General features: G+C 40.9%; 1 protein-coding gene and 1 pseudogene across 4 annotated transcripts in view; one reads left to right on the top strand and one right to left on the bottom strand.

Annotated features, from left to right (window-relative positions):
• The window catches only part of Cysltr2 (cysteinyl leukotriene receptor 2), a 45,083-nt gene that overhangs the window by 23,232 nt on the left and 10,120 nt on the right, over positions 1–11,731 (top strand). The gene's annotated exons all lie outside the window — the stretch shown is intronic.
• On the bottom strand, positions 3,060–3,794 carry LOC115068646 (annotated as a pseudogene).

Genomic DNA, 11,731 nt, shown 5'->3' with positions numbered 1-11,731 from the left:
CTGGTTTGTCTAAGCTTCTGGTTCTCTCTTTTGATTTTATATTGATGTGGCTGGACTGATGTTGTCTTCAGGAGTTCCGCAGTGACCCACTTCCAATGTGGGTCAGAAGTTTTCAGACTTTCTCCTTGGGTCTGGAATCTTCTAAGAATGATTTTGGCCTCAGGAACTTGGGTGTTGGACTGACCTGAGACCCTGACTGTGGCCGTGCCACGCAGGGATGCAAAGGCTGATGGGGTGGGAATAAGCCCCAAGATTTCCCAGGGAGTGGATTGAGTAGTTGGGTTGTACTGGATGCAAAGGATCAGGGAGAGGCAAGGTAAGCCTCGGAGCCCCAGAAAGAGGCTGTCAGCCCCAGAAAGAGGCTGGTGAGTGTTGCAGGATCAGGAAGCAGAGAGGTGGGGGCGGGGCCGGCTCTAGAGGCAGTGCTCCTGGGGCCCAAGGAAGGCACCAAGCCGGTGGGGGTGAACAGGGTCAGGAATCATCAATGGCTCCCCAGGTGTCTGGGGCCCCAAGGCTAGGAATGGCACAGGGCCCAAGCTAGGAGTAGAGAACAGCGGGGGAGATGGAAGGGTGAGTGCGGCTGGCGGAGTCAAGGTGTGGAGGGCTGCAAGGTAGATTTACCCCCAGAGAGGCCTGAGCTATTATTTTTATTTTATGAGTGTATCACCTGCATGTATGTGAGTGCACCTGTGTCTTGCAATGCCACAGAGGTCAGAAGAGGGCTTCCGATTCCCCTGGAACTGGAGTTAAGGATGGTTCATAGCTGCCATGTGGGTGCTGGGACTCAAACCCAGGTCCTCTGCAAGAGCAGTCAGTAGTCTTAACCTCTCTGAGCCATCTCTCCAGCCCCCCCAAATAGCATTCTTTAACTAGATTGATTACATACTCCCCCCTGTGTCTACTGTTACTTGCATTCTTGAAATATTTGATATTTGGAATATTTTAAATAATTTTTGGTCTTTTAATTTTAGTTTTTCTCTTGGTCAGTTTGATTTTATAGTTATAACCTAATAAGAAGTGGTTAGTTCTAAATTTAGGAGACATGGTTCTTTAATACATAAATAGATCATGTATGGAAAATAATTTCGAGTATCCTATTGTCTTGGTATTGCATCATATTTTAGCCTGGGGAAGTAAATAGAAAGTCACACTACAAAAGAAATCAGTTAACAACATAACATTACTTTAAATTTTCGTTGAATAAAATTTTTCTCCCCATATACCAAATATAATTAGTGGAAGTGTTAAAAACAAGAGTTTAGATTTGCCAGGAATCAAAAATCATAGGTTTTGTAGGTGTGACCAAATCTTATTTCTTTTATTAAAATTATTTTTATTTTTTGTGGTGAGTGTAATGCCTGGATGTATGTGCATGCACCCATGTTGTGCAGCGTCTACAGAGGTCAGAAGAAGGCGTCAGATTCCCCTGGAACTGGAGTTACAGACAATTGTTGCTGCCATGTAGGTGCTGGGAATTGAACCTGGGTCCTCTCCAAGAGCAGCCAGTGCTCTTAATCATTGAACCATCTCTCCAGCCCCCAAATCTTATTTCTTATTTTATAATTAGGAAAGAGATTCCAATGAGTGTCACTTTGTAATATTTCCTCTTTACTTTTTGTTGGCAAAATATGAATATTATATCAGTTTTAAAATCTCAGCTAACTGTATTATAGGCTACCTTAGATATTTATTCAAGAAACATTGGCTCTCCAGGTTTAAAAACACCATGAGTATTGTTGTTATTGGAGACTAATTGCTTTTTGTATAGTTTGGATAAGAAAATTTAATCCAAACCTTTAAGTATCTCAAATAGGAGTGAATGGAGTTAAAGTTATTTTGAAGTAGCTAGAAGTCTGAGTATGCCATTAGGATTTTTAGAGCCTTCGGTTTGATGTACACTAACATTTTTAATATCCACAGAAATATCCAGTCAATGAGCCCAGTTCATATTCTTTTCTTTTCTTAATAGGGAGAAATTTTTTTGGCTCTTAGAATTTGAATGTAAAATAGAGGTACCCTCCCCCCCAAAAAGAGTTCCTTTTGGAAGATTTTTTAAGTCTTTGTTAATGTAAAAACCTAGATTTTTAAAAAATACTAATAATACTAATCAGAGAATTGTTTTACAAAGGTAGTGGAAAACTTGAATCTTTTAAAACATGAAGACTTGGTTTAAGTAAGGTAGGCATTCTGGGTAAGAAGATAGTTATAACAAAAACATCATCATTAAACCCAAGATTAGCATTATTTCTAACATTTAGAAATATACCAAAGAATACTCAAAGAATCTTAGGCTATTTGAAAAATATCTAAATACAAAAGGACTTAAGAAATATAAAAGTGAGAGTTTGTGGAAATGTTTTCAGGATTTTAAGTACAGTTACTTGGGATGCTCGATTGTCAGTGTAGTCTTTCCCACCAGGCTGAGCATTTTTTTTTTTTTTTTTTTTTTTTTTTTTTTTTTTTCTAATTGACGAAACCATTTGGTTTTCAGTTGCCATTCTTTTAGTTTTTGGTCTCCTGGGTGCTCACTGTGGGAAGACTCTGTAAGGGGCGTAACCAATTCCGAATTTTGTTGTTGATGATTTGAGATAGGGTTTCCCTGTAGCCCCAACTGGCCTGAATTCTCTATATAGACCAGACTGACCTTGATCTCATAGAGATATATCTGCCTGCCTCTGCCTCCAGAGTTGCTGGGATTAAAGACATGCCACTGTGCCAGGCTCAATTCTGAATTCTTTTTTTCATTTTAAACAAGAAGTTTATTTAAACAACAAGATGCTTGACTTGAAGGGAAAACTATCTAGGATTCATTTTCTTTCAAGAGTAATTTACTCCCACTTAAAGACAGATTGCCCTACATGTCACAGCTACAAAAAAAGTTATAAAGTTGTCCTTGGTTTTACAAAGATAAATGAAAAACATTAAAATTCTCCAATCAAACAAGGTATGCAAGGGTGTTTGTGTTGTTGGTTTTTGTTAAAACAATGAGAGCAAAATAACTTACTGGAATCTAAAGGTAAGAGCTGACAGAGCTCGCCACTAATGAGAAGGAGAGGTTTTCACAGAGCCAGGGCATTCCCATCCCATCTCCATCTGATGTCAACTGAAACAGAACACCGGCACTTAGATTAAAAAGAAAAAAGTGGCTGGTAGTGGTGGCGGACGCCTTTAGTCCCAGCACTTGGAAGGCAGAGGCAGGCCAATCTTTGAACTCAAGGCCAGCCGGGTCTACATAGTGAGTTTAGGTCAGCTGGGGCTACAAGGGAGACCCTGTCTCAAAAAGACAAGAAAAAAAAAAAAAAGAAAAGAAAAGAAAAGAAAAGAAAAGAAAAGAAAAAAAGCACAATATGCTTGTGCACATACACCAGTTACTTTATGTACAAGAAAGAATGGGGATGGGGAAATACTGTAATAGTCAGGATGCGGTGGAACCAAATTGCAGCTTTCTAATTGAGAATGTATTCTTGGCCTATAACAAAATTCTGGAGTAAAGTAGCAGGTTCCCTTCCATTTGACACCTCCTGTCTGCTGCTGGACACATCAATTATATCTTCGTCCTCCATTTCCAACTGTGCAGGCATGTCTGTTTCATTGATTGGCTGCCCATCAAATTGGAATCTGGATCTGCCTCATTGACAAACTCTGTCGTTCACAACAGGCTTTCATTAGTTTACTAAATGGTGTATGTCTCTTAATCTTAAACTGTACCACAGAACCATCCTGCCCGCCACCTTCAAATTGATTTGATCCTTGTTCTCAATCTTGACTCCTTTCTTGGGTTTCTCGCCGGCCATGGCGAGCGCTGAAGTCTCCTCAGCAGCTGCTTCACAAAAGACACACCAGGTCCACTCAGCGGGCACAAGCAGCAGAAGGAGGCAGCAGCCGTGGAGGAGGCAGGGGGCGCACCCCCGCCCCCTGCCCCCCCCCAGGAGTGGCTGCAGCTTCCTATTGGCTCCCAATTCTGAATTTTTAATAACATGCTTGAAAGTCCCTTATGATAGTATGTAATGCCGCTCTTTAGCAGAGATGGCTTATACAGTCCTTTGTCCATTTTCTTTTAAGTTTTTTTTTTTAAATTTTATATGTATGATTGTTTACCTACATGTATATATGTGTACTTCATGCATGCCTGGTGCTCACAGAGGTCAGAAGAGGGCACAGGATTCCCTGGAACTGGAGTTATGGATGGTCATAAGCCATCATCTGGGTGCTGGGAATTGAACATGGGTCTTCTGAAAGAGTAGCAAGAGCTCTTAACCACTGAGCCGTCTCTCTAGCCCCTCTTTTGTCCATTTAAAAATATTTATTATTTATTATTTTTATTTTATGTGTATGAGTATTCCCTGTATGTATGTAAGTGCACCTGTGTTGTGCAATGTCTGTGGAGGTCAGAAAAGAGCCTCAGATCCTCTGGAACTGGAGTTATGAATGATTGTTAGCATCATGTAGGTGCTGCGAATAGACCCCACACCCTCTGCAAGAGCAGTCAGTGCTCTTAACCACTGAACCATCTTTCCAACCTCACCTTTGTCCATTTTTATTAGGATGCCCAGTACTTATTTTATAAGGATAGAACTGATGTTTTCCAAAAGAGGTAGGTCTCAGAACTAATGGGAGCTGCCTTAGGCTAAGAGAACCAACAACAACTTTAGTCAGATTTGACAATTAGTCCCAGTTGATTGCTTATCATAGGAACAATGAAAATTTTCTATAATAGGCTAAATTTTACAAATTGACTTAACTATTTGTACACTAAAACAAGTTTGCAATTATTATATGACCTAGCATGAATGCCCCAAGTAGTAATAAATTTTCGTAATAGAATATGCCCATTGTTAAGGCAATGGCCATCCAGTAAGTTAAGGCTTATCCAAAGGGAAAATATGCAAATTTGGATTTTGGATAAAATCATATCGCTAGTTTTAGAAAGGTTTTAGAAGCCCAGTGAAAGTTTCAATTTTTTTTTTTTTTTTGGTCTCTTTGAGACAGGGTCCTGGAATTCACTATGTAGACTAGGCTGGCCTTGAACTCACAGAGATCCGCCTGCCTCTGCCTCCCAAGTGCTGGGATTAAAGGCATGTGCCACCACACCCAGCCTTAAAAAATTTTTTAAAGTGAGCTTTCTTATGTAGAACTAAGTTACTATTCTTTCCTGTTTAAAAGCACTTCTTAACATAGTATGGGATCTCAAGGTTTTATCCTAAAACAGGGCATGATAATCTTTCTTTTGATACAGAATTTGTTTTGCTTGGAAATAAAGAAAGAAGAAGCAAGGTCAAAGGATAGCTAGAGTAGGGGGCTGAGAGAAGTTGGACTCCTCAGAATTTATCTTTAGTTCTAACACAATCTTTACATTTTTCTTATTCATTTTTATTTATATCAGCATCTCTTTTAAACATAAATATAGTTTCTAAAATTCTTAACAATTTATTTTGTAAATTATCATTTTTAGATACTTTAAAGTTCCGGTTAAAGTAGGTAGTCTATTTATGGTTTTTAATTCTGTTGCCTGGTACTTTCTGCATAGCATGCAAAAACTCAATTCAGAGGTACTAAATATTCTCCACTGAAAGGAACAAGGGACCCTACATTCAGACACCAAAAGTTAGTGATGCAAAAACAGCTCTCACCTCAAAGGCAGTAAGAAATGTTGATACTGGGGCCAAGTATGAGCAACCATGGCCCACGAACACAGATTTAAGTTATCCCAAATACTATATTCCAATGTAGTAACAGTTTTATGAAGTTTTCTTTGTTTTGTTTTGTTTTGGTCTTTTTGAAACAGGGTCTCCCTATAGCCCCAGCTCTCCTGGAACTCACTATGTAGACCAGGCTGGCCTTGAACTCACAGAGATCCACCTGCCTCTGCCTCCTGAGTGCTGGGACTAAAGGCATGCATCACCATACCTGGCTTATGAAGTTTTTATAGTAACAAAACAAAGTCATAGATCAAGGCGCTTAAACACACACACACACACACACACACACACACACACACACACACCTGTGAAAACATCAGGAAGGCAGGTATCCTAATTTAATTTCTGTTGATGTGATAAAGTACCTTAACAGAAAGTAATTTTGAGGACAAAGCTTTGTTTGGCTTGCAGTTCCAGGTTACAGTTTATCATTTTGGGGTAAACAGGGTAAAAACCTGAATCAGCTAGTCACATTACATCCACAGTCGAGAGTACACAGTACAAGCCAGGGATGTTGCTATCTACAATGGGCAAGTCGTACCACGTCAATTAATGTAATCAAGACAGTCCCCCACAGGCATGCCCATAGGCCAACCTGATCTAGATACTCCCTCGTTGAGATTCTTTTCCCAGGTGATTTTTTTTAGATTGTGGCAAGTTGACAATTAAAATTGATCATCACAGCTCCACCCCTTGTCAACCCAACATAAATATCACTGTAAGTCATAACCTTTCACCATTTGTCCCCAAAGTTTCATGTTTATTTCAAAATGTAAAATATAGTCCAACTTTTAAAAGTCCCCTGAGTCTTGAAACAATTTCAACTGTTAAAAAAATGCAGTCTCTTAACCCAGGGCCCCTATAAAATAAGAAAACAAGTTATCTATTTCCAACATACAGTGGCACAGAGTAAACACACTTATTCTATAGAGGAAAAACGAGGACATCACAAGGAACAATCACATCAAAACAAAACCAAAACCCAACTGGGAGACACCGAATCTTATAGCTCCGACGTCTAGCATCTGGGATTCATGATGTAATCTTCTTGGCTCAAAAGGCTCGGGTAGCCCCATTCTTCCAGCTCTACCACCTGTAGCACACACAGCTTCTCATGTTGGTTTAGGCCAGCTCCACACCTCAACTCTCCTTGGCAGATGTCCCACAGTCCTGGCATCTCCAGTGTCCTGCAGTCTTCACTGCAATTGAGGCTTTGCCTTCGCTAATGACCTCTTAGGACCTCTTTGTGAGGACTTTGACCCTATAATAGGGTGCTTGCTCAGCTGCTCTCTATGACCTTCTCAATCTTGTACCTTTCATGCCTTTAAAACTAGTACCATGTGGACAGTATTTAATGCATTGCCAAGTTCTGCTGCCAGTTCAAGATGTAGCCTGCTCCCCCTTGGACCAAAGCTATATCAGCCTCAGTGCTGACCCTGAGGAACCACTTTCTTATTTCTCTAATGCAGCACAGGAGGCTTCTCTGTCATGGTGCTGATCTCTCTATCAGTTATAGCTGCTTCTTTAACAGCAGCCTGAATGCTCTCCCATCTTGGAATTTTCTCTGTCAAACTGATTAGTCCATATGTTTAAATTCAATATGCAGGTTCTGAGAATAAATTGAAGCTAGAGTCTTAGTCAAAGTAATACACTAATAGCCTCTATCTAGCCCAGGTCTGTCAGAGTCCTTTCTCCCTGCTGAAACCTCACAAGCTGTGCCTCTAATGTTTGCACTTCTATCAGCATTACTGTCTTCCAAGTTCCCAGAAGACTGGTCCATTAAACACTGCTTTCAGCAGTCAATGATCTTTCAAACCCAAAGTTCCAAACTATTCCATATTCCAGTCATAATACATCAAAATAAATTTTATTTAAATTATTGACATAAAACACAGCTCTCACCTTAAAGGTAATAACAAATAGTGTTTTTTTAAGCCAAATAGAGGTGGTCACGGCCTGAGAACACTGACTCAGGTTGACCCAAATAACATGTTCTAACACTCCAACCATGTTTATAGTACCTGCATTAATTCTCTCCTATTGAGCAGGCCTTAAGTCCAATTAGACAGATGGTGATTACTCCCAAGATAAAAGTGCCACTATTGCACCAACAGATAATTTGCTTGGCCAATTGTTGGGGTTCATAGACTTTACAGCTGGGTAGGAATGTTGGTTGGTTTTCTCCCTTGGCAGCTTGACTATTGTATCTTCTGATGCTTTGAGAACTAGTCTTCAGGGAGGAGGCTTCCAGGTCAGTTCCAGCTCAGCTGTACCAAGTCTGTGTCAGTAGTATGTGGTATCTTCAGAAGTAGTATCTTACCTTCAAGTTCTAGGAGGCAATCAAGGTCTGAGGCAATAGCCTATGTTTTGAGACTACTCTAACCAACAGCTTGAAAAGAGGTTTCTCTTGATCAGCACTACGATTTTTGTTATATAGCCTTTGGTTTACATTTACTCATGTATATATAACGTGCATTTTCAGTAGGCTTATGAAAAAATATATTTTTCTTTGTTTTTTCACACCATCTAAGTATTATTTACCTCTTTTTCCTCTTTCTCCCTGTGTAGTCCTTCCTCCTCCCTCCCCAGTTAGAGTATCCCCCATTTCCCTATCTCCCCCTTGATAACACCTGTGTCCTACTATCTCCTTCTTCCCCTCTCCCCCACTGTTTCCCTTCTTTTTTGGCTCCTGCTGTTACTTCAGGTTATATAAGTTAAAGTTTATTTAATACACACACACACACACACACACACACACACACACAAAGACCACTCACAGCACAGAGACATATTCAAAAAATAAAAAAACATAACAACAAAATCTTTGATGCTCATATCTGTGGGGAAGGTACTGCTGGAATCCTTAAACCCAGGAACCCTTAAGACGATTGTTTTGTCTCTGCAATACAAATACTTAGCAATCAGGCTGAATAAATTTCATATAGGAAATTTGTGTTTCTAGAGAGGAAAAATTCATATTTCCTTACAAGATCACAGTCTCTTAGTGAATGACATGTGAACACCACCTACCAAAGGATCCATTCCACATGAAAAATGTATTGCATCTGGAGACAAGATTCAAAAGACCTACGCAAAGTGTATTACACACATGAACTGAACTGATTAGTATGCCTTTTCAAATTACTCTTTCTTGTTCTGCTTTCTAAATGTTATAGTAAACCCTCTCTCTCTCTCTCTCTCTCTCTCTCTCTCTCTCTCTCACACACACACACACACACACATATGTATGGATACATATGTAGCCTAGGATCTGCATATGAGGGAGAACATGATTTTTTTCTTTCTCATATTGGGTGACCTTATTTATAATATTGTACTTTATAGGTCCACCCATTTCCTGTTCGACTTTAGATGCAATGTGGTCTTCATGGTAAAATGAATTTAAGGACTTGATGCTTTCAAGTCTGTTTCTACTTTTTAGGCCCTTCTATGGTCTCTTAAGTGTTAGCTTTCCTTTTGATTCTAATAGGATCCTGGGTCCAATGTCATAAGGGGCATAAGGGGTTCTCCAGAAAGAATACTTAGGGCAAAGGAATGGTTTATTCCTGAGAATTCTTTATTATAAACATGTTGGAAAAATCTGAGAGTAATCAGTGTTTCTGTGGAGTATGCCTTTGAAGCAACTATCTAGAAGAGTCTACTATCTACAGTTCAAATGAATGGAAGAGTTCATTAGTCACTCACATGACTAATAGCGTGACAGAAATTGAAGTTAGAGCATCTCTACATTGATTTATGAGGGGGGCTTATAACATCAGAACTTTATTCTTATAGTCCTGGGAACTACACATCTGAAATCAAGTTGTCAGCAGGCCCATGCATTCTTTAAATACTGGAAAGAAGAATCCTTTCTTGTTGTCTAACCTCTGGTAGATACCAGCAATCCCTGGCTTTCCTTGGTTCATCGACATGTCACTCTAACCCCTTGGGTCTGTCAGCACATTGTTTTCTCTTTCTGTGTCTTCACACCATCATCTCTATAAGTGTCTCTGGGTTTCTCCTTTTCTTTTAGGAACCCCAGTCATATTAGAATTAGGGTTCTCTTTACCCAGTATGATCTCATCTTAACATTGCACTGGCAAAGACTCTATCTCTAAATAAGGTCACATTCATAGGTGAATTATGTTAAATATTTATACATGCTGTTTTGAAGAACATAATTCAACCCCCTAAAAGGTATCTGTACCATCTATTTCATAAAATGGTTGTACGGGGCACACAAATTTAGTCGGAGTCTTAGAACTAACTCAGCTAAGTTAGCTTAAGGCTTTACAAGCCCTGCTGCAGCTGGTATGACTCTTAAACAGGAAAGACACAGGGACCACTAGAGCCAAGGAAGGACTGAAATAAATGGTGACTCTCTGGTGTTTCCTTTATAGTTTAGTTGGAGCCCCTAGTGGGTTTGTTTAGGCATTGCATGACAAAAAAGAGAAGTGATATTGTGAGTCTAGACTTGTAGAAGAAAAAGAATCTTTTGTAATACAATTGTTACAGGAGTTTTTGTTCTTAAACATAATCATACTTCTATATTTAAATTATTATTTATTTATTTTTTATAGACATTTATTGAATTTATTCATTTATTGATTTGACACACTTCCCCACTCCAATCTAGCACATGATACAATCTGGGTAGGCCAGGTGCTGACACAGGAAGTGATGGGAACCCACAGCAGGGGTGGAGGTGGGGACAATGCAACTGGCACCAGGAGGGGCTGCTAGGGGGCTGGGGTGGAGGAGCCCCCGATGGCTCCCCTGGCAGGTGCTAGTAAACCTGATCCACATTCCCCCTATCCCTGCTCATTTCCCAGACCCTCAGCCAAACTCCCCAAGCTCCCCCTTCCCTGTTCTTCTTCAGGGCCCAGCCTGCCACCGTATACTCTTCCATACAACCCCAGCAGTCCAGGAAAAAGAAAGGCAGGGACAACTGTCCCGGGCCTTGAACAGGGAGGTCTCTGTACCTAACTGTACAATCCTAAATCCTTTCTCACCCTCCCACCCCCTCCCAAGCCCCAAGCTAATTCCAGGCCTCCTGATGCACTCTCCCCTGGTAGCATTAACCCGCTTTGAGTTGAACAAGAGAGTGGCTGTGCCACAACAGCACCCTCTTCTAGGCACAAGTTAACAGAAATGCAGGGACCTGACTTAGGTTCTTTTCCTTAAGGAAACCCCAAACTATGCATAGACCTTTTTCTAGACCTGGTCCAAATGGGAGTTTGTCCTCACTTCACTATTGCTACCAGCCTCTCCCCAAGTTCCCCATGTCTCCCCTAGTACTGTCTATAGTGTTTGTATCATGTCACTATGACAAAGCCTTTAGAAAGAAAAAAAGCGTTCTCCCCATCACTAGCACCTTGCCACTGTTAAAAATCTCTATTTGTGTTTATATTTTTTTAAAAGTTTATAAAAAGCCTGTCATCTGCATCCTTCCAAAGGTGATTTGGCCTGGTGAGCCACTCCAGTGCTCAGACCTTGGCCCTTCTAGGTCCCCAATTTTCCCCCTGCCCCCCCACCCCCACTGGCCTAAGGGGCCATTGAATAAAAATCTGAGACTCAACCCAACCTGGCCCAACTCTAATAAGACTCTCTACAAAAAAATCCTGCTCCCAAGGGCAGGGGTAAGGCCACTGGTGACTTCACATTTCCAACAGCATTGCTGGCCCCTGTTATAAGGCCTAGGGGGCGGGAATGGGGAAATCAATGATGGCTCCAGAGAAAGGGCCATAATTTCCCCCATCCTAGTTTGTTCTTCATTGCTGTGACAAAATACTCTGACCAATACCAACTTGGGGAGGAAAGGGTTTATTTGTCTTACATCTCCCAGGTCGTAGTTCACCAGGGAGCCCAAGGTAGGAACTCAGGGTGGGAACTTGGAGGCAGGAGCTAGAGCATAGGCCATGGAGGAACACTGCTTACTGGCTTGCTCTCTTGGCCCCTGCTCAGCCTGCTTTCTTATGCAACACAGGCCCACCTGCCCAGGGGTGGCACCACCCACAGTGGGCTGGGCCCTC

This window comes from Nannospalax galili, unplaced genomic scaffold (genome assembly GCF_000622305.1).
Source record: "Nannospalax galili isolate Female #2095 unplaced genomic scaffold, S.galili_v1.0 scaffold388, whole genome shotgun sequence".
Classification (NCBI taxonomy): domain Eukaryota; kingdom Metazoa; phylum Chordata; class Mammalia; order Rodentia; family Spalacidae; genus Nannospalax; species Nannospalax galili.
Note: the sequence above shows the minus strand (reverse complement) of the source record. Positions and strands in the feature narration are given on the sequence as shown.